This window comes from Bos mutus, chromosome 5 (genome assembly GCF_027580195.1).
Source record: "Bos mutus isolate GX-2022 chromosome 5, NWIPB_WYAK_1.1, whole genome shotgun sequence".
NCBI classification, from domain to species: domain Eukaryota; kingdom Metazoa; phylum Chordata; class Mammalia; order Artiodactyla; family Bovidae; genus Bos; species Bos mutus.
The window spans coordinates 117,017,895-117,040,110 of record NC_091621.1 but is presented as its reverse complement, the minus strand read 5'-3'; positions in this window follow the sequence as shown (position 1 = coordinate 117,040,110).

Sequence of the window (22,216 nt, the reverse complement as noted above, 5' to 3'; positions counted from 1 at the left end):
GCAGTAAGGATGCAAGACAGAGCTCCCCCATCGAAAGTCAAGGTCACTAACAAACTGCCCTCATTCCTCATACTCCCTCAGGCTCAAGATTCCCATGATACACCTTCTGGTCCACACAAACCCACCGTGAGGCCCCCTCACCCTGACTCTCATCATTTCAGCACAAACTTGGGAAGGACCCACCTGTGACACAAATGCCCCAGAGTCCCCACCAGAGCTCAGAGATGGCGTCACACCCTTCCCCACCCACACCTGAAGGTCTTAATGAAGCCAACACGGAGGGAAGCTGTGGACCAGTCCACAGGCCTGTCACATCCCCCACTGGAAGGACCCCTCATCCCAGTCAGCAGACACAGTTTCTCTGTCCTGCCATACCCATCCTTCCTACTTGAGACTCAGGTAAATGAAAAGGGAGAAAAGTCAATTGAACACATGCTTTTCTCCCTCTAAATATGTTAATATTAACCTGTTATTTTATAACACTTACTTGTCCTGTGTTCCTCTGACTTCCAAGCCCCCATCTGTACATGAACCCCATCTCCTTCTGGATGCTTAACACAGTAGTGATAATAACCGATTATAAATGTCAGAACCAGAATATAAACTCAGGTGCTAGGGTAGGAACAGGATCTGCTCAGTCACTAGAGTCGATGCTCTACTCCCCCTGGGACCCAGAGTCACCATTCCTTACCCAGTTATGGACTCTGCAGCATCACCGGAAACCACCAGACAAACACCTAGAACACAGGACGTGCTTCCTGGAGTCCAGTCATTCCTCCCACAGGATGACACAGGGATGCGTTTAGTGAACCAGGTACACGTGGTCTCACCTCAGGATTGAGATCTCGTAGGTAACATACTGTTAGGGACTCCATACCCCATTATAAGGATGGAGTGGGCTGGAAGGAGGGGTTAACCCAGGCCTGGCAGGCTGTGCCCAGGCAGCACCCTCTACCCCAGAGCTGGGGATGCAGGGTCAGCATGGACCAACTCACCCTCTGATGAAGGTTCGTCTTCTCTGACACATAAGGAAATCTCAGTGTCCCATCTTATCCAAGATTTGAAGGAGGGAAGCTTTAGGGAGGACACTAACCCAGCTGTGTCCATATGAACTTCAGGGGTCAGGAGAACAGGCTCAGGAACCAGTCTGCCTGGCCTGACTCAGAGCTCAGCCACATACCATGTGTGTGACCTTGAACAGGGTCCTTACACTCTCTGTATAGTGGCTTTGTCTGTAAAAGAAGAGTTATACTTGTGTATAGATGACAGAGTTTTGGTTAGAATTAAATGAGTTGGCATTAGTAAGAGATATAACTAGTCAACAGTAGTACATCATCTTGGTGGAGAAACAATATTAGGGCCCCTCTCTCCATCCCATCCCAGGAATCCCAGGACTCTAGAACAGGAATTCAATTCTGTTACCTGGAGCCTTGACTGGAGATGTCAGAACTCTCCCAGGAACCACATGCTGTGACAGTGATTGGGGCCAGAGTTGTGAGTCTTCCACACATTGCCCTTTCTCTCTGTGCCCCAGACAGAGGTTCTACTGCTCATGAACCTCGACCTTACCAACTGTGAACCTCATGAATTAAGTTGTTTACTTGCTAATTTTACTTTATAAATGGACTTGGTAAAGTTCTGTGTCTAATTCACCTCCTTATCCCCAATGCCTGCTAATTAAAAATTCTAAATGATGTCTCTTGTATACCTGAATGAATGAATGTCAGCCAGGTATTTTACACGAATCATTTCAATCAAAAGAAATCTTTTGAGATATAATTTAACTTGATATGAAGACTTAACAGCACAATGCAAGTTGTGTCAATTGTTGTAATATTTCAATATGATTAAATGGTATAAGCTATGTATGGTTCACTTCTACACTTTTCTGCAATGAATGCAGTCAATTGCAATACCAGAAACAAGGTTTGCCCCATTCCAAGAGCAGTGCTGAGAGAGCCAGTTCTAAACAAAAATGCTGCATCTTTGTATATCCAAAGATAAAGAAGACAGACCTCAGCACACTGACAGGTGAACACCATGAAGCCTCCTGGTCTGGTCTTAATCAGATATGGCCATGTGGTCCAGATGTTTATATACTTATCTTTTGGCATATTTTCAATTCAAACCACACATAACTGTAACAGGAAGAAATTCTGTTATAAAAAAAAGTTAGTTTAACAGCTTCTGTATTGAATTAGAAGTGCAGAAGTAAAGAGTAGGAAGAATCCTGTTCTTTAACTTAGACTGCTTATTTCATCTTATGGATTGTAAAGCACTACAATATGTACCATTATTATACCCAAATCACCATGAAAATATGGAGGTTTCAGAGGTTAAGTAATCTCTTTGCTGGGAAAACTAATAATTAAATATCCTTGGTAGAGGGACATTTTCAGGACCAATCAGAGTGACTAATATACAAAATATTTTTGGATTAAAAAATAACTATACACACAGCAGGATCCTCTATGACCCACCTCCCAGAATATTGGAAATAAAAGCAAAAATAAACAAATGGGGCTTAATTAAACTTAAAAGCTTCTGCACAACCAAGAAAACTATTAGCAAGGTGAAAAGGCAGCCTTCAGAATGGGAGAAAATAATAGCAAATGAAGCAACTGACAAACAACTAATCTCAAAAATATACAAGCAACACCTACAGCTCAACTCCAGAAAAATAAACGACAATGGGCCAAAGAACTAAATAGACATTTCTCCAAAGAAGACATACAGATGGCTAACAAACACATGAAAAGATGCTCAACATCTCTCATTATCAGAGAAATGCAAATCAAAACCACTATGAGGTACCATTTCACACCAGTCAGAATGGCTGTGATCCAAAAGTCTATAAGCAATAAATGCTGGGAGAGGGTGTGGAGAAAAGGGAACCCTCTTACACTGTTGGTAGGAATGCAAACTAGTACAGCCACTATGGAGAACAGTGTGGAGATTCCTTAAAAAACTGGAAGTAGAACTGCCTTATGATCCAGCAATCCCACTGCTGGACATACACACTGAGGAAACCAGAAGGGAAAGAGACACATGTACCCCAATGTTCATCGCAGCACTGTTTACAATAGCCAGGACATGGAAGCAACCTAGATGTCCATCAGCAGATGAATGGATAAGAAAGCTATGGTACATACACACAATGGAGTATTACTCAGCCATTAAAAAGAATACATTTGAATCAGTTCTAATGAGGTGGATGAAACTGGAGCCTATTATACAGAGTGAAGTAAGCCAGAAAGAAAAACACCAATACAGTATACTAACACATATATATGAAATTTAGAAAGATGGTAACAATAACCCTGTGTACGAGACAGCAAAAGAGACACTGATGTATAGAACAGTCTTATGGACTCTGTTGCAGAGGGAGAGGGTGGGAAGATTTGGGAGAAAGGCATTGAAACATGTATAATATCATGTATGAAACGAGTCGCCAGTCCAGGTTCGATGTACGATACTGGATGCTTGGGGCTAGTGCACTGGGACGACCCAGAGGGATGGTATGGGGCGGGAGGAGGGAGGAGGGTTCAGGATGGGGAACACATGTATACCTGTGGCGGATTCATTTTGATATTTGGCAAAACTAACACAATTTGTAAAGTTTAAAAATAAAATAAAATTTATAATAAAAAAAAATAAAAATAACTATACAACTTTAAAAGGAAACAATTAATTGATTTGTTACACCAAAGTTTTGGAGACCCACTTCACCATCTGTGTTCCTTGTATGGATGAGACCAAGGTTGGTAAAGGCTTCTTTACTAAAGACCACTTCATCACAAGGGCATGTGATGAGCTTGGGCATGAGCTGGCTGAGGTCCAGCCCTTCTTCTCTCTTCAGCCCTTTACAGTCTATAACCAGCAACATCTAACAGAGCGCGTGGCACTGAATTGGCCTCATTCATTCCTCCATAGTGCAGCTTCAGATACCCAGAGACCAGAGCAATCAAAGCTACTAAATCAAAGACAAGCAGATTCTAAATGGAGAGCATGCAGACCAAGGACCCTTCCCCACTGCTGTTGGGAAGTAAGAAACCCTCCCACCCCAGACACCATCTCGGTGGGGAGAGACAAGAAGATGTCTCCTTAAATACAGGAAAATCAGTCTCAGCAGGGAGCGTCAACAAGAGTTGACAAGATAATTATTACCATAAACCCAAGCTAACTTGGGGGACAAATTTTAAATGGGAGAGTCTGCGATTTTAAATGGGAGAGTCTGTGTTAACTTTGTGGAACTTTCAATCCATGCAAACACCACTTGCTACTGCACAAGATGAAATCAGTTATAAAAATAGTGAATATTACATTTATGCATATTTGAATCCTAGAGGACACATTTTCAAGCCCACTACAGAAAGAAAATACATATATCTTTCCCTGTTTTTAGATGCACAGAGTTGTCACCTCCATGAACTCTTTCTAATTCCTCCAGCTCAAAATTACTGCTGTGTCTCTTCAATCTGTAAAAACTTTCTTATTGTCTCTAAAGTAGGGGCTTCTTGAGAGCAAGCATTGTGTCTTGTTCTTCAATGTCTCTATAAGGTCAAGTAAAGACACATAGAAGGAGTATAACAAACATTGGATAAGAAATGAACGCATGAACAAATGCTGAAATCACTATGCAGTTAGTGATACTGAGTGGGGAAGGGAGGTGGGGGCAAAATCTGACTAATCCCCCTCGGCACAGACTGAGGTGGAGTAAGGAGTCAGAGACACACCAGCCAAAGGATCCAAATAGAAAATGCCTTCAAGCCCACTCCAGAGGGTCAGATCACGTTCAATCTCTGCACAAAGCTGTACCTCAGAAGCTTCTCCAAGGTGAGAAAAAACTGACAGCACTGCTCTCAAGAGTTCTACTGAAGGATGTGGATAGACAGTAATACTCATCAAATAGCTGTATTTCTACTCCCCGGTGACTCATTCTGGCCAATGAAACATGGGTGGTGTCACCTGTGTCACTTCTGAGTGGAGGCATGAAAAGCCCAAATGTGACTCTCTAGTCTCTCTCTTTTTCCTGCCCCAGAGGCTGCATGTTCCAGATGGTGCATGTGCAAGAGCCTCACTGACCACAAACATCTGTAGGTTGTGATGAGTGTGCATGTGTGTGTATATGAGTGTGTGTATGTGTGCATTTGTATCTGTGTGTGTGTGTGTGTGTGTGTGTGTGAGATTTGGGGGTCACTTTATCCAGCAGCAGAGCAGAGTCTCTTCTGATGGATACAAAGGAGAAAGAAGACTTGAAAAGAAGACAGAATCTGTCACATGAAGCAGGTACTTTCCTGGATCTCCCCTTCCTTCTGTGTCTTCATCCCAAGCTGCTCCCTCAGGTCTCACCTTGTTTCCTCTGTTGGGCTTGGTTGTTTCTCAGTCACCATTTCTGATTGACCAACAACTAGATCTAAGTCCTATTTAAGAGCACCCACCCCTGGTACATCTCCTGTTCCCTTTACATCACTCTGTGCTGACAGTCAGGCTCAGTTTCCCGAATTTGTCTCTTAGCATCTTGACCTTCATCCTTAAACAGCTCTTCTTTCCTCTGAGTTAGTCAGTTCATCATCTTTGATCCTGTTTTTACCTTCCACCAATCCTGTACTAATGAAAAGGCAACATGTACTTTCTAAGCCCCCTAAGTCTTTTCTTGATTTCCTGAACAAATCTGATTCCTGGATTTAGTGCTCCATGCACTTAATAATGGAGAATGCAATGGCACCCCACTCCAGTACTCTTGCCTGGAAAATCTCATGGACGGAGGAGCCTGGTAGGCTTCAGTCCATGGGGTCACTAAGAGTGGGACACGACTGAGTGACTTCACTTTCACTTCTCACTTTCATGCATTGGAGAAGGAAATGGCAACCAACTCCAGTGTTCTTGCCTGGAGAGTCCCATGGACGGAGGAGCCTGGTAGGCTGCAGTCCATGGGTGGGCCTGGTGAGCTGCCGTTTCACTTTCATGGGGTTGCACAGAGTTCGGGAGACATGACTGAAGCCTGGTGAGCTGCTGTCTATGGGTGCAGCAGCAGCAACAGCACTTAATAAACTTAATAAACTACTTCACCTTTGGTTAAGAAATGATTTTGCTGAATATTTTTTTCCTCATCTCAAGAAAATGGCTGTTTCAAAACCTATATCCTTGTGAGCACAGCCCTAGGGCTTCCCTCATGGGACTTGGAAGGGGCTGGTGTAAGGAGAGGCTGTGAAAGTGAAGCTTCATTAGCTTCATGATTAATCCACCTCTGCTCAGAGTTGATGTAATGACCAACTCCAGAGCTATTGAGCTCCTGTGGGTGGTCATTCTTAAGCCTCTTAAACCCAAGATTAGTGCCACTGGGATGGCCCTCATAGTTCAAAGCCTGTGTGGTTGCTCAGACTTGAACTCTATGAACTGATGCTCTATTGCACATGGAGCTTTGGTGCAGCTGAGTCCAGGCTGCAGACCAGGATAAGAACACTGGAAACACAGCAAAATGTGCTCCTCCTTTAACATCTAAAAGTCTGTGAACAGATTCTCTTTTCCTTATCATTGAATCTTTCCGCATCTGGGCATGCTCTCCAAGGCTCCTACAGGCTGCAGGCATCTGCTGAGGCCCTGCCAAGGCCCAGGATTGGAGTGAGGCCTGTTCCTGTGTATAAGCTCTGTATTTCTACTCTCTATAAGTTAATAGATGCTCAGTTCAGTTCAGTTCAGTTCAGTTTCTCAGTCGTGTCCAACTCTTTGCGACCCCATGAATCACAGCACGCCAGGCCTCCCTGTCCATCACCAACTCCCAGAGTTCACTCAAACTCATGTCCATCGAGTCAGTGATGCCATCCAGCCATCTCATCCTCTGTTGTTCCCTTCTCCTCCTGCCCACCCAATTCGTCCCAGCATTAGGGTCTTTTCCAATGAGTTAGCTCTTTGCATCAGGCGGCCAAATTATTGGAGTTTCAGCTTCAACATCAGTCCTTCCAATGAACACCAAGGACTGATCTCCTTTAGAATGGACTGGTTGGATCTCCTTGCAGGCCAAGGGACTCTCAAGAGTCTTCTCCAACACCACAGTTCAAAAGTATCAATTCTTTGGCACTCAGCTTTCTTCACAGTCCAACTCTCACATCCATACATGACCACTGGAAAAACCATAGCCTTGACTAATAGATGCTCAGCTAATGTTTATTGAATGACTGAATGGTACTATTCTAGACTTTTAAAAGAAAGTATCTTAAACATAAAGAACTAGTTTGAGGACATCATTTAGCTAATTGATACCTTTTTTTAAAAGTCAAATGCTTTCAGCAATTAATAGGGCAAAATTTGGTTTTCTTTTTTCTTTAATTTTTTTTAATTTTATTTTATTTTTTAACTTTACAATATTGTGTTGGTTTTGCCATATATCAAAATGAATCCACCACAGGTATACATGTGTTCCCCATCCTGAACCCTCCTCCCTCCTCCCGCCCCATACCATCCCTCTGGGTTGTCCCAGTGCACCAGCCCCAAGCATCCAGTATCGCGCATCGAACCTGGACTGGCGACTCGTTTCATATATGATATTATACATGTTTCAATGCCATTTTCCCAAATCATCCCACCCTCTCCCTCTCCCACAGAGTCCAAAAGACTGTTCTATGCATCAGCGTCTCTTTTGCTGTCTCGTATACAGGGTTATTGTTACCATCTTTCTAAATTCCATATGTATGTGTTAGTGTACTGTATTGGTGTTTTTCTTTCTGGTTTACTTCACTCTGTATAATAGGCTCCAGTTTCATCCACCTCATTAGAACTGATTCAAATGTATTCTTTTTAATGGCTGAGTAATACTCCATTGTGTATATGTACCACAGCTTTCTTACCCATTCATCTGCTGATGGGCATCTAGGTTGCTTCCATGTCCTGGCTATTATAAACAGTGCTGCGATGAACATTGGGGTACATGTGTCTCTTTCCCTTCTGGTTTCCTCAGTGTGTATGTCCAGCAGTGGGATTGCTGGATCATAAGGCAGTTCTACTTCCAGTTTTTTAAGGAATCTCCACACTGTTCTCCATAGTGGCTGTACTAGTTTGCATTCCCACCAACAGTGTAAGAGGGTTCCCTTTTCTCCAGACCCTCTCCAGCATTTATTACTTGTAGACTTTTGGACCACAGCCATTCTGACTGGCGTGAAATGATACCTCATAGTGGTTTTGATTTGCATTTCTCTGATAATGAGTGAAAAGAGGAGTTACCCCACATCTGAGGTCAGGGGCAGTGACCGAGAGAACCAGACTATGACAGTGCAGGAACAGCCGAGAGGAGCTACCCCGCGTCCGAGGTCAGGGGGGATGGCAGAGAGGAGATACCTAGCGTCCGAGGTCAGGGGTGGTGAAGAGAGGAGTTACCCCGCGTCCGAGGTTAGGGGTGGTGGGCAGGAGGAGCTACCCCACGCTCCCACGCCCGAGGTGAAGGGCTGCAGCCAGGAGGAGCAACCACACGCCCAAGGCCAGGGGCAGTGGCTGGGAGGACCAACCCCACATCCAAGGAGCCGTGGCTGCACGGGCGCAGGAGGACCTAGAGGAGCTATCCCACGTTGAAGGTCAGGAAGTGTGGTGGTGAGGAGATATCCCTCATCCAAGGTAAGGAGCAATGGCTGCTCTTTGCTGGAGCAGCCATGAAGAGATACCCCATGCCCAAGGTAAGAGAAACCCAAGTAAGATGGTAGGTGTTGCAAGAGGGCATCAGAGGGCAGACACACTGAAACCATACTCACAGAAAACTAGTCAATCTAATCACACTAGGACCACAGCCTTGTCTAACTCAATGAAACTAAGCCATGCCCGTGGGGCAACACAAGATGGGCGGGTTATGGTGGAGAGATCTGACAGAATGTGGTCCACTGGAGAAGGAAATGGCAAACCACTTCAGTATTCTTGCCTTGAGAACCCCATGAACAGTATGAAAAGGCAAAATGATAGGATACTGAAAGAGAAACTCTTTGGGTCAATAGGTGCCCAATATGCTACTGGAGATCAGTGGAGAAATAACTCCAGAAAGAATGAAGGGATGGAGCCAAAGCAAAAAGAATACCCAACTGTGGATGTGACTGGTGACAGAAGCAAGGTCCGATGCTGTAAAGAGCAATATTGCATAGGAACCTGGAATGTCAGGTCCATGAATCAAGGCAAATTGGAAGTGGTCAAACAAGAGATGGCAAGAGTGAATGTCGACATTCTAGGAATCAGCGAACTGAATTGGACTGGAATGGGTGAATTTAACTCAGATGACCATCATATCTACTACTGCGGGCAGGAATCCCTCAGAAGAAATGGAGTGGCCATCATGGTCAACAAAAGAGTCTGAAATGCAGTACTTGGATGCAATCTCAAAAACAACAGAATGATCTCTGTTCGTTTCCAAGGCAAACCATTCAATATCACAGTAATCCAAGTCTATGCCCCAACCAGTAACACTGAAGAAGCTGAAGTTGAATGGTTCTGTGAAGACCTACAAGACCTTTCAGAACTAACACCCAAAAAAGATGTCCTTTTCATTATAGGGGACTGGGATGCAAAAGTAGGAAGTCAAGAAACACCTGGAGTAACAGGCAAATTTGGCCTTGGAATACAGAATGCAGCAGGGCAAAGACTAATAGAGTTTTGCCAAGAAAATGCACTGGTCATAACAAACACCCTCTTCCAACAACACAAGAGAAGACTCTATACATGGACATCACCAGATGGTCAACACCGAAATGAGATTGATTATATTCTTTGCAGCCAAAGATGGAGAAGCTCTATACAGTCAACAAAAACAAGATCAGGAGCTGACTGTGGCTCAGATCATGAACTCCTTATTGCCAAATTCAGACTTAAATTGAAGAAAGTAGGGAAAACCACTAGACCATTCAGGTATGACCTCAATCAAATCCTTTATGATTATACAGTGGAAGTGAGAAATAGATTTAAGGGCCTAGATCTGATAGATAGAGTGCCTGACGAACTATGGAATGAGATTCGTTACATTGTACAGAGACAGGGATCAAGACCATCCCCGTGGAAAAGAAATGCAAAAAAGCAAAATGGCTGTCTGGGGAGGCCTTACAAATAGCTGTGAAAAGAAGGGAAGCGAAAAGCAAAGGAGAAAAGGAAAGATATAAACATCTGAATGCAGAGTTCCAAAGAATAGCAAGAAGAGATAAGAAAGCCTTCCTCAGAGATCAATGCAAAGAAATAGAGGAAAACAACAGAATGGGAAAGACTAGAGATCTCTTCAAGAAAATCAAAGATACCAAAGGAACATTTCATGCAAAGATGGGCTCGATAACGGACAGAAATGGTATGGACCTAACAGAAGCAGAAGATATTAAGAAGAGATGGCAAGAATACACAGAAGAACTGTACAAAAAAGATCTTCACGACCCAGATAATCACGATGGTGTGATCACTGACCTAGAGCCAGACATCCTGGAATGTGAAGTCAAGTAGGCCTTAGAAAGCATCACTATGAACAAAGCTAGTGGAGGTGATGGAATTCCAGTTGAGCTATTTCAAATCCTGAAAGATGATGCGGTGAAAATGCTGCACTCAATATGCCAGCAAATTTGGAAAACTCAGCAGTGGCCACAGGACTGGAAAAGGTCACTTTTCATTCCAATCCCAAAGAAAGGCAATGCCAAAGAATGCTCAAACTACCACACAATTGCACTCATCTCACACGCTAGTAAAGTAATGCTCAAAATTCTCCAAGCCAGGCTTCAGCAATACGTGAACCGTGAGCTTCCAGATGTTCAAGCTGGTTTTAGAAAAGGCAGAGGAACCAGACATCAAATTGCCAACATCCGCTGGATCATTGAAAAAGCAGGAGAGTTCCAGAAAAACATCTATTTCTGCTTTATTGACTATGCCAAAGCCTTTGACTGTGTGGATCACAATAAACTCTGGAAAATTCTGAAAGAGATGGGAATACCAGAACACCTGATCTGACTCTTGAGAAATTTGTATGCAGGTCAGGAAGCAACAGTTAGAACTGGACATGGAACAGCAGACTGGTTCCAAATAGGAAAAGGAGTACATCAAGGCTGTATATTGTCACCCTGTTTATTTAACTTATATGCAGAGTACATCATGAGAAATGCTGGACTGAAAGAAACACAAGCTGGAATCAAGATCGCCAGGAGAAATATCAATCACCTCCGATATGCAGATGACACCACCCTTATGGCAGACAGTGAAGAGGAACTCAAAAGCCTCTTGATGAAACTGAATGTGGAGAGTGAAAAAGTTGGCTTAAAACTCAACATTCAGAAAACAAAGATCATGGCATCTGGTCCCATCACTTCATGGGAAATAGATGGGGAAACAGTGGAAACAGTGTCAGACTTTATTTTTCTGGGCTCCAAAATCACTGCAGATGGTGACTGCAGCCATGAAATTAAAAGACGCTTACTCCTTGGAAGGAAGGTTATGACCAACCTAGATAGCATATTCAAAAGCAGAGACATTACTTTGCCAACAAAGGACCGTCTAGTCAAGGCTATGGTTTTTCCTGTGGTCATCTATGGATGTGAGAATTGGACTGTGAAGAAGGCTGAGCACTGAAGAATTGATGCTTTTGAACTGTGGTGTTGGAGAAGACTCTTGAGAGTCCCTTGGACTGCAAGGAGATCCAACCAGTCCATTCTGAAGGAGATCAGCCCTGGAATTTCTTTGGAAGAAATCATGCTAAAGCTGAAACTCCAGTACATTGGCCACCTCATGCGAAGTGTTGACTCATTGGAAAAGACTCTGATGCTGGGAGGGATTGGGGGCAAGAGGAGAAGGGGACGACAGAGGATGAGATGGCTAGATGGCATCACTGACTCAATGGACGTGAATCTGAGTGAACTCCAGGAGTTGGTGATGGACAGGGAGGCCTGGCGTGCTGCAGTTCATGGGGTCCCAAAGAGTTGGACACGACTGAGCGACTGATCTGATCTGATCTGATCTGATAATGAGTGATGTTGAGCATCTTTTCATGTGTTTCTTAGCCATCTGTATGTCTTCTTTGGAGAAATGTCTATTTAGTTCTTTGGCCCATTTTTTGATTGGGTCATTTATTTTTCTGGAATTGAGCTGTGGGAATTGCTTGTATATTTTTGAGATTAGTTGTTTGTCAGTTGCTTCATTTCCTATTATTTTCTCCCATTCTGAAGGTTGTCGTTTCACCTTGCTTATAATTTTCTTTGTTGTGCAGAAGCTTTTAAGTTTAATTAGATCCCATTTGTTTATTTTTGCTTTTATTTCCAGTATTCTGCGAGGTGGGTCATAGAGGATCCTGCTGTGATGTATGTCGGAGAGTGTTTTGCCTATGTTCTCCTCTGGGAGTTTTATAATTTCTGGTCTTACATTTAGATCTTTAATTCATTTTGAATTTATTTTTGTGTATGGTGTTAGAAAGTGTTCTAGTTTCATTCTTTTACAGGTGGTTGACCAATTTTCCCAGCACCACTTGTTAAAGAGATTGTATTTAAACCATTGTATATTCCTGCCTCCTTTGTCAAAGATAAGGTGTCCATATGTGCGTGGATTTATCTCTGTGCTTTCTATTTTGTTCCATTGATCTATATTTCTGTCTTTGTGCCAGTACCATACTGTCTTGATAACTGTGGCTTTGTAGTAGAGCTTGAAGTCAGGTAGTTTGATTCCTCCAGTTCCATTCTTCTTTCTCAAGATAGCTTTGGCTATTTGAGGTTTTTTGTATTTACATACAAATTGTGAAATTATTTGTTCTAGCTCTGTGAAGAATACCATTGGTAGCTTGATAGGGATTGCATTGAATCTATAAATTGCTTTGGGTAGTATACTCATTTTCACTATATTGATTCTTCCAATCCATGAACATGGTATATTTCTCCATCTATTAGTGTCCTCTTTGATTTCTTTCACCAGTGTTTTATAGTTTTCTATATATAGGTCTTTAGTTTTTAGGTAGACATATTCCTAAGTATTTTATTCTTTTCGTTGCAATGGTGAATGGAATTGTTTCCTTACTTTCTCTTTCTATTTTCTCATAATTAGTGTATAGGAATGCAAGGGATTTCTGTGTGTTGATTTTATATCCTGCAACTTTACTATATTCATTGATTAGCTCTAGTAATTTTCTGGTGGAGTCTTTAGGGTTTTCTATGTAGAGGATCATGTCATCTGCAAACAGTGAGAGTTTTACTTCTTCTTTTCCAATTTGGATTCCTTTTATTTCTTTTACTGCTCTGATTGCTGTGGCCAAAACTTCCAAAACTATATTGAATAGTAATGGTGAAAGTGGGCACCCTTGTCTTGTTCCTGACTTTAGAGGAAATGCTTTCAATTTTTCACCATTGAGGATAATGTTTGCTGTGGGTTTGTCATATATAGCTTTTATTATGTTGAGGTATGTTCCTTCTATTCATGCTTTCTCGAGAGTTTTTATCATAAATGGATGTTGAATTTTGTCAAAGGCTTTCTCTGCATCTATTGAGATAATCATATGGTTTTATTTGTCAATTTGTTAATGTGGTGTATTACATTGATTGATTTGTGGATATTGAAGAATCCTTGCATCCCTGGGATAAAGCCCACTTGATCATGGTGTATGATCTTTTTAATGTGTTGTTGGATTCTGATTGCTAGAATTTTGTTAAGGATTTTTGCATCTATGTTCATCAGTGATATTGGCCTGTAGTTTTCTTTTTTTGTGTGGCATCTTTGTCAGGTTTTGGGATTAGGTGATGGTGGCCTCATAGAATGAGTTTGGAAGTTTACCTTCCTCTGCAATTTTCTGCAAGAGTTTGAGTAGGATAGGTGTTAGCTCTTCTCTAAATTTTTGGTAGAATTCAGCTGTGAAGCCGTCCAGACCTGGGCTTTTGTTTGCTGGAAGATTTCTGATTACAGTTTCAATTTCCGTGCTTGTGATGGGTCTGTTAAGATTTTCTATTTCTTCCTGGTTCAGCTTTGGAAAGATGTACTTTTCTAAGAATTTGTCCATTTCTTCCACGTTGTCCATTTTATTGGCATATAATTGCTGATAGTAGTCTTTTATGATCCTTTGTATTTCTGTGTTGTCTGTTGTGATCTCTCCATTTTCATTTCTAATTGTATTGATTTGATTTTTCTCCCTTTGTTTCTTGATGAGTCTGGCTAATGGTTTGTCAGTTTTATTTATCCTCTCAAAGAACCAGCTTTTGGCTTTGTTGATTTTTGCTATGGTCTCTTTCATTTCTTTTGCATTTATTTCTGCCCTTATTTTTAAGATTTCTTTCCTTCTACTAACCCTGGGGTTCTTCATTTCTTCCTTTTCTAGTTGCTTTAGGTGTGGAGTTAGGTTATTTATTTGAGTTTTTTCTTGTTTCTTGAGATATGCCTGTATTGCTATGAACTTTCCCCTTAGGACTGCTTTTACAGTGTCCCACAGGTTTTGGGTTGTTGTGTTTTCATTTTCATTCGTTTCTATGCAAATTTTGATTTCTTTTTTGATTTCTTCTGTGATTTGTTGGTTATTCAGCAGAGTGTTGTTCAGTTTCCATTTGTTGGAACTTTTAATAGTTTTTCTCCTGTAATTGAGATCTAATCTTACTGCATTGTGGTCAGAAAAGATGCTTGGAATGATTTCAATTTTTTTGAATTTACCAAGGCTAGATTTATGGCCCAGGGTGTGATCTATCCTGGAGAAGGTTCCGTGTGCGCTTGAGAAAAAGGTGAAATTCATTGTTTGGGGATGAAATGTCCTATAGATATCAATTAGGTCTAACTGGTCTATTGTATCATTTAAAGTTTGTGTTTCCTTGTTAATTTTCTGTTTAGTTGATCTATCCATAGGTGTGAGTGGGGTATTAAAGTCTCCCACTATTATTGTGTTATCGTTAATTTCTCCTTTCATACTTGTTAGCATTTGTCTTACATATTACAGTGCTCCTATGTTGGGTGCATATATATTTATAATTGTTATATCTTCTTCTTGGATTGATCCTTTGATCATTATGTAGTGACCTTCTTTGTATCTTTTCACAGCCTTTGTTTTAAAGTCTATTTTATCTGATATGAGTATTGCTACTCCTGCTTTCTTTTGGTCCCTATTTGCATGGAAAATCTTTTTCCAGCCCTTCACTTTCAGTCTGTATGTGTCCCCTGTTTTGAGCCAGGTCTCTTGTAGACAACATATGTAGGGGTCTTGTTTTTGTATCCAGTCAGCCAGTCTTTGTCTTTTGGTTGGGGCATTCAACCCATTTATGTTTAAGGTAATTATTGATCAGTATGATCCCGTTGCCATTTATTTTATTGTTTTGGGTTCGAATTTATACACCCTTTTTGTGTTTCCTGTCTAGAGAATATCCTTTAGTATTTGTTGGAGAGCTGGTTTGGTGGTGCTGAATTCTCTCAGCTTTTGCTGGTCTGTAAAGCTTTTGATTTCTCCTTCATGTTTAAATGAGATCCTTGCTGGGTACAGTAATCTGGGCTGTAGGTTATTTTCTTTCATCGCTCTAAGTATGTCTTGCCATTCCCTCCTGGCTTGAAGAGTTTCTATTGAAAGATCAGCTGTAATCCTTATGGGAATTCCCTTGTGTGTTATTTGTTGTTTTTCCATTGCTGCTTTTAATATTTGTTCTTTGTGTTTGATCTTTGTTAATTTGATTAATATGTGTCTTGGGGTGTTTCACCTTGGGGTTATCCTGTTTGGGACTCTCTGGGTTTCTTGGACTTGAGTGATTATTTCCTTCCCCATTTTAGGGAAGTTTTCAACTATTATCTCCTCAAGTATTTTCTCATGGTCTTTCTTTTTGTCTTCTTCTTCTGGGACCCCTATGATTCGAATGTTGTAACATTTAATATTGTCCTGGAGGTCTCTGAGATTGTCCTCATTTCTTTTAATTCGTTTTTCTTTTTTCCTCTCTGATTCACTTATTTCTACCATTCTATCTTCTAATTCACTAATCCTATCTTCTGCCTCTGTTATTCTACTATTTGTTGCCTCCAGAGTGTTTTTGATCTCATTTATTGCATTATTCATTATATATTGACTCTCTTTTATTTCTTCTAGGTCCTTGTTAAACCTTTCTTGCATCTTCTCAGTCCTTGTCTCCAGGCTATTTATCTGTGATTCCACATTGATTTCAAGATTTTGGATCAATTTCACTATCATTATTTGGAATTCTTTATCAGGTAGATTCCCTATCTCTTCCTCTTTTGTTTGGTTTGGTGGGCATTTATCCTTTTCCTTTACCTGCTGGGTATTCCTCTGTCTCTTCATCTTGTTTAAATTGCTGAGTTTGGGGTGTCCTTTCTGTATTCTGGCAGTTTGTGGAGTTCTCTTTATTGTGGCGTTTCCTCGCTGTGTGTGGGTTTATACAGGTGGCTTGTCAAGGTTTCTTGGTTAGGGAAGCTTGTGTCGGTGTTCTGGTGAGTGGAGCTGTATTTCTTCTCTCTGGGGTGTAATGAAGTGTCCAGTAATGAGTTATGAGATGTCTATGGTTTTGGAGTGACTTTGGGCAGCCTGTATATTGGAGCTCAGGGCTGTGCTCCCGTGTTGCTGGAGAATTTGCTTGGTATGACTTGCCCTGGAACTTGTTGGCCCTTGTGTGGTGCTTGGTTTCAGTGTCGGTATGGAGGCGTTTGATGAGCTCCTGTCAATTAATATTCCCTGGAGTCAGGAGTTCCCTGGAGTCAGGGTTTGGACTTAAGCCTCCTGCTTCCAGTTATCTGTCTTATTTTTACAGCAGTCTCAAAACTTCTCCTTCTATACAGCACCATTGATAAAACATCTAGTTGAAGCCCAACGCCACAGAAGTAGCTGCAGGTTCTTTGGAGTCAAAAAGGTACAGTCACTGGCTAAGGAAACTTTTTAGTCCTCTGGTTATATGTGAAAGCAACTGAAGAGTCCATAGCTTTAAGTTTCATTTGCTGCAAGAAGTATTTTCCTCCTTGACTGCAGAGTTCTCAAAATTTGATTTTCAAAAAGAAGGTGCATATCACCACCAGATACATCACAACAAACTCTGAAAATCTCTATCTCTAAGGATACACAAGACAAACCACAACACACTCACATGTCTTCTTATTAAGTCTTAATCAGAACCAACAGAGGAGACAGAGTATTGGGATGATTTATCATTTGGCAGTTTTTCAATTAAAACCACAGAGGAATGTCACAGGATGAAAATTTGCAATTAAAAAAGTACAGCTGCACCATCTATATGATATAAGGAAGGAGATGAGGTGCAGAAAGAGTTCTTTGGCTTATAATAACAGACAGACTAATTAGTTTTTCACTTTGTGTAAGGAGAGTCCTCTGGGGCTGATCTTGAAGGATGCTGTAGAGACCAGGACAACTCGACTGTTCTGTACAACAGTTAGAACTGTGAATTGATGATTTTGGATAATGATGTGCTTTGATTTTTTTTCTATTTACTTTTTGTGAATCTACTGTAGGTTTTTACACTTTTATTGCCACATGGTTCACATAAAATATCTTATAGACACAGTAGTCTCTATTACACTGATAACAAATTAATTTCAACCACATACAAAAGCTCTACCTTTTGATCCCCTCCCTACACTTTCTGTTTTTGATGTCAGAATTCACCTGTCTTTATATTGTATATCACTAACAAAATATTTTTCTCTATAGTTATTTTATTCTTCCCCCTAGACTAGAGCTAACTGGTTAACACACTACCATATTCAGTGTTAGAGTATTCTGTATTGGATTACACATTTACATTTACAAGTCTGTTGTAAAATTTCACTTCTTTCATATAATGATTAACATCCTTCATTTAGCTTGAAGAACTCCCTTCAGCAATCTTGTAAGACAAACCTGTGTTGGTGAACTCCCTCAACTGTTGTTTGGGAACATCTTTATCTCGTCTTCATTTCTGAAAGACAACCTTCCTGAGAAAAGTATTCTTGGCTGGCAGGTTTACTTTCTTCAGTTTGAATATACCATCCCTTTCTCTCCTGGCTTGACAGGTTTCTTCTCAGAAGTCCACTGATATTCTTAAGGGAATTGCTTTTTTGTGAGCATTTGCTTTTCTCTCGATGCTTCTAAAATCCTCTCTTGGTCTTGATTATAAACGATGTGTCTTGGATACAATCATTTTGAGTGAACTCTGAGGGGTGACCTATTAGCTACATGAACTTGGAGGCCTAAGTCTCATCAGATGTGTAACTTACCTGGTATTATTTCTTTAAGTACAACCTCTGTCCCTTTCTCCTTCTCTCCTCCTTCTGGGACTCCAATAATGTGCAGGTTGTTACTGTGAATGTTATCCCATAGTTCACACAGGTTCTTTCACACCTTCTCATTCTTTTTTCTTCTTTGTCCTCTAGCTGGCTAATTTCAATTTTCTTGTCTTGTGCCTCAACGATTTTTCTGCTTTTGTTGATGCTCTCTGTAGCATTTTTTATTTTGTTGCATTTCACTCATTGTAATCTTAAGCAACAGAATTTCTGTTTGGTTCCTTCTCTTTTTGTGCCTCATTGCACAGCTTGAGGGATCTCTTTTTTGCCTCATTGCACAGTTGCCTGACCAGGATAGAATACAAGCACAGCAGTGAAAGCATCGAATCCTAACCACTAAACCATCAGCAAACTCCCTGTTTGCTTCCGTTTTTATGATTTCAGTCTCTGTACAGAAAGAAAAAAAAAAAAACGGAATTTATTCTGCAGAGCAACTCAGAGCCTGGGCACGACTACTCTGTGCTCTAGGACCCGCAAACTGCTCATAGGAGCCGGCATGCTACAAGTACTGAAGCCTGTGCACCTAGAGCCTGTGCTCCACAACAGGAGAAGCCCCCACACAGTGAGGCCTGCTGTCCACAAAGAAGAGTAGTGCCTGCTTGCCACAACTAGACAAAGCCCATGTGTGTCAACAAAGACCCATGAAACCAAAAATTGAAAGCAATAATAATAATAATAAATAATAATTTTTTAATCTTATTTTGTTCACATATTCTTTCCCTGGATTTGATTGTTTATCTGTGTTTTTTGGAGCTCCCTGAGCTTCTTGGTGGGTATACTTTATTTCTTTCATCATATGTCATTTATTTCATTACTTCCCAATGGTGAATAGCTATGTGAGCTGCCCTGGGAGAAGTCCTGGGTATCTTCCCATCCCCAAGCACAGCCTAGAACTATGAAGACTGTAAGCATGACTGTAGATCTGAGCACTGGACACCATGCAGAGCCATCAGCCAGGAACTGAGTGGGTTCAACTCACAACCAGGCCACCACTCTCAGGTCTTAGATTAGTTCAGCAGCCTCGCCACATGTCCATAATGGAATTGGGGGGGAGGGGGGTGTTGTGAAATGTAATCTTTACTTGGCCACTCCTACGTGACAGCTCTCTCTACCCTGAAGAATCACAGCAGGATCACGTTAACTTTTTCAGTAGTAATCAGATTAAAGCAATCTTGAAACAGTTTGTTTTCAGAGGAGCCCATTAGTCTGAAATTCTTCCTTTAAGAATTCAGTCATATGAGACCCCTCCATCCACATCTTTGAAACATAAATAGACAACGTACCTGATTTCCCCATCTATCCCTTCTTCTGGATCCCCTCTGTCTAGGTCTCACTTTGTTGCCCTCTTGCCCCACGTGGATGCAGGGTGTGGGTGAGCACCAATTTGCCATCCATCAACTTAGAGATATGAGCTGATATAATTTGCTCAGAGGGATAGATAATTGGACAGACAAGAAATGGCAATGTTCTGAAGAAACAGTAGGCAGGGATGGAAAGAATGGATTCATAAGGATTTGAACTAGACATGGGAGAAGAGCAAGGAGGAATCTATATCTCCTTGAGGAATAAACAGATAAAGTAACCTAGGGAATGAGAGATGAAAAGGCAGAGGTAGTTATCTAGAGTTAGAGTTTTAATTGACCCTTGAACGCTTAAGCAGAATAAGGAAAGGTGTATCCATTCTCCTCCACCAGCAAATTCCCACTTTGAAACCCACACCGAAGTCTGGTGACCAAGAACAGGTTAAAAACAGGTGATGTGATGTCTCAGGGAAGAACATACAGGAATGTTCAGGATTGGGTTTTTACCATGATTTTGTGAAATGAAAATATCTCCTGTCATATAAATAAACAAGAAATACAACAACCATCAGTGATTTCTGGCCTCCAAACATGAATGAGGGTTCCCAAAACTGATCCAGGGGATGCTCCCACACCCCATGGTGATTGCTGAGGAGCTGGGGGAAAGCAAGAAGCAGCCATCTGCCACTCCTTAAGGTGAACAAGGAAACAGGGTTGGCCCCAGATAGCTGAGCTGCATATGGAAGAACTGAATTCAGGGAGACCAGAGGCTTGCATCTTCCCATACATAAAAAGCTAAATTCCTTAACTTGGTACCTGATCTTTGATCTTCAGACTGCCTGCTCCCTTTGTTGCAAAATTGCATACAGCCTGACTTCCCTTCCTGCCTCTTTGGAGCAGTTTTCTCAGAGCTACTGAGATGCTGTCTCCAGGGCTTAGAATCCTAAGCATTCCCACCAAATAAAATAACCTACCAGGTTCTGACTATATTTTTTGGTGGACAATTCATCTTGCTAGGAAGGAGGGTGTGAATGTGAAACAAGTTTAGATGTGTTTTCTAAGTAAGAGTGACCGGAGCATCTGTGTTCCTGGGCTAAGTCATGGCCTCATTAGCCTTTGAAGAAGGTGAGAAAACAGGGCAGTGCACTCATCATGTATTTCCTTTGAGGAAAATGGTGTTTGCAGACCAATCCTCTAAAATCATTTGACATGGAACGTGGTAATTATTAACAAAGCAAAAAAAGCCACTTTATTCAGAATATTTCATTTTGAGCAATTTCCATATAACACAATCACAAGTCACCACTACTCTATTGAATACAGACAATTAGAATATCTGAGGCATTATCTTGTATTTAATACAAATCACAGGAAAGTCACTCTGCAAGTTCCAGGGGCACTGAGTTTAACATCATCGTATCCAGGGTCCCTTTTCTCCCCCTGGAGCAGCCGGGGCTCTCTTCTCCTTCCCCAGGATCAGCTTCCTCTCTAAAGACATTCAGAGAAGAGCCTGAAATAGTAAAGAAAACTATGATTAGATCTGAGACAAGGGGACCAAACAGTGCGGTGGAAGCTAGTTAAGCAAGTTGTGATAACAAACCATCCCTGGGACCCAGGTGTGGGCAGGGAAACTCAGACTATTTCATGTCAGTTACAATGAGGATGGATCCCAGCTGTCCTTTCAGATCCAGTCCATGTGGTCTCTGGGACTTCAGCTCCTGTGGAAACCCTGCATCACAGGAGATCTGTGCTCACACAGGAGGTATGTGAAGATCTGCCTTCAGGCTATACAATCAGCAATGAAATGCCCAGGAATTGTAAGAGCATAACAATGAATTTAAATGTTCTCCTTTCACAACTGACAAACGTGAAATCACAATTAGATGGAGAGTGGAGACAGGAAAATTCTGAGTTCCTCAATCACAAACCAACTCTGCTCTTAGTAGCCTTGATGCATGTTCCTAAATGTCCACAAAGAGTATCACTGGAGCATCCACAGATGGCCCCTCCCCAGGGACCACACAGGCCCTCAGATGGAGAAATGCTCCTTTCCAGAGAAAGAATGTTTTCTCTTGACCACTAAAATATCTGGAGGAAATTAGACCTTAGCTGATCACAAACTCTGAATCAATTGTTAGGTAGTTAGAATGGGAAAAAGGAGTCCAGGATATCGGTGGCTAAAAGACAAAGAAGAGAAAAACCCACGAAAATAGAACAAAAGAAGGTCCAAGGACTGGAATGAGAACCTCAGGTGAAACAAAGAGCCCTCCTGGCTAGCCCAGTTTACATAGAGCAGGCTCAGGGGAGGAGACAAAACATATAAAAAGAAGAGCCAAAACTGAGCCTCTATCATCGCCTCTCTTTGCTTCTTTTGGGTCAACCTGCCCTCACAACTCAAGGATGTATTTTCCTCTGCTTGCCAAATAAAACTGAGCTATAACTGAGCTGTAACTCTGGTCCATCTGCCACTTTAAATTTTTGCTGTAGTGAGACAGAACCAAGGAAATCACACACTCCCCCGACACAATGATCCACCAACATGGCTTAATGTTAAGGCCGCCATATACCATAGACTCTGTACATGTCATTGCAACCTTATAAACAGAGCTAATCTTAAATTACCAGAATGCCTCACAAATTTCAATACTGCAATAGTTTTTAAATCTCTATCTTTCATATACAGGACAGCACTGAGA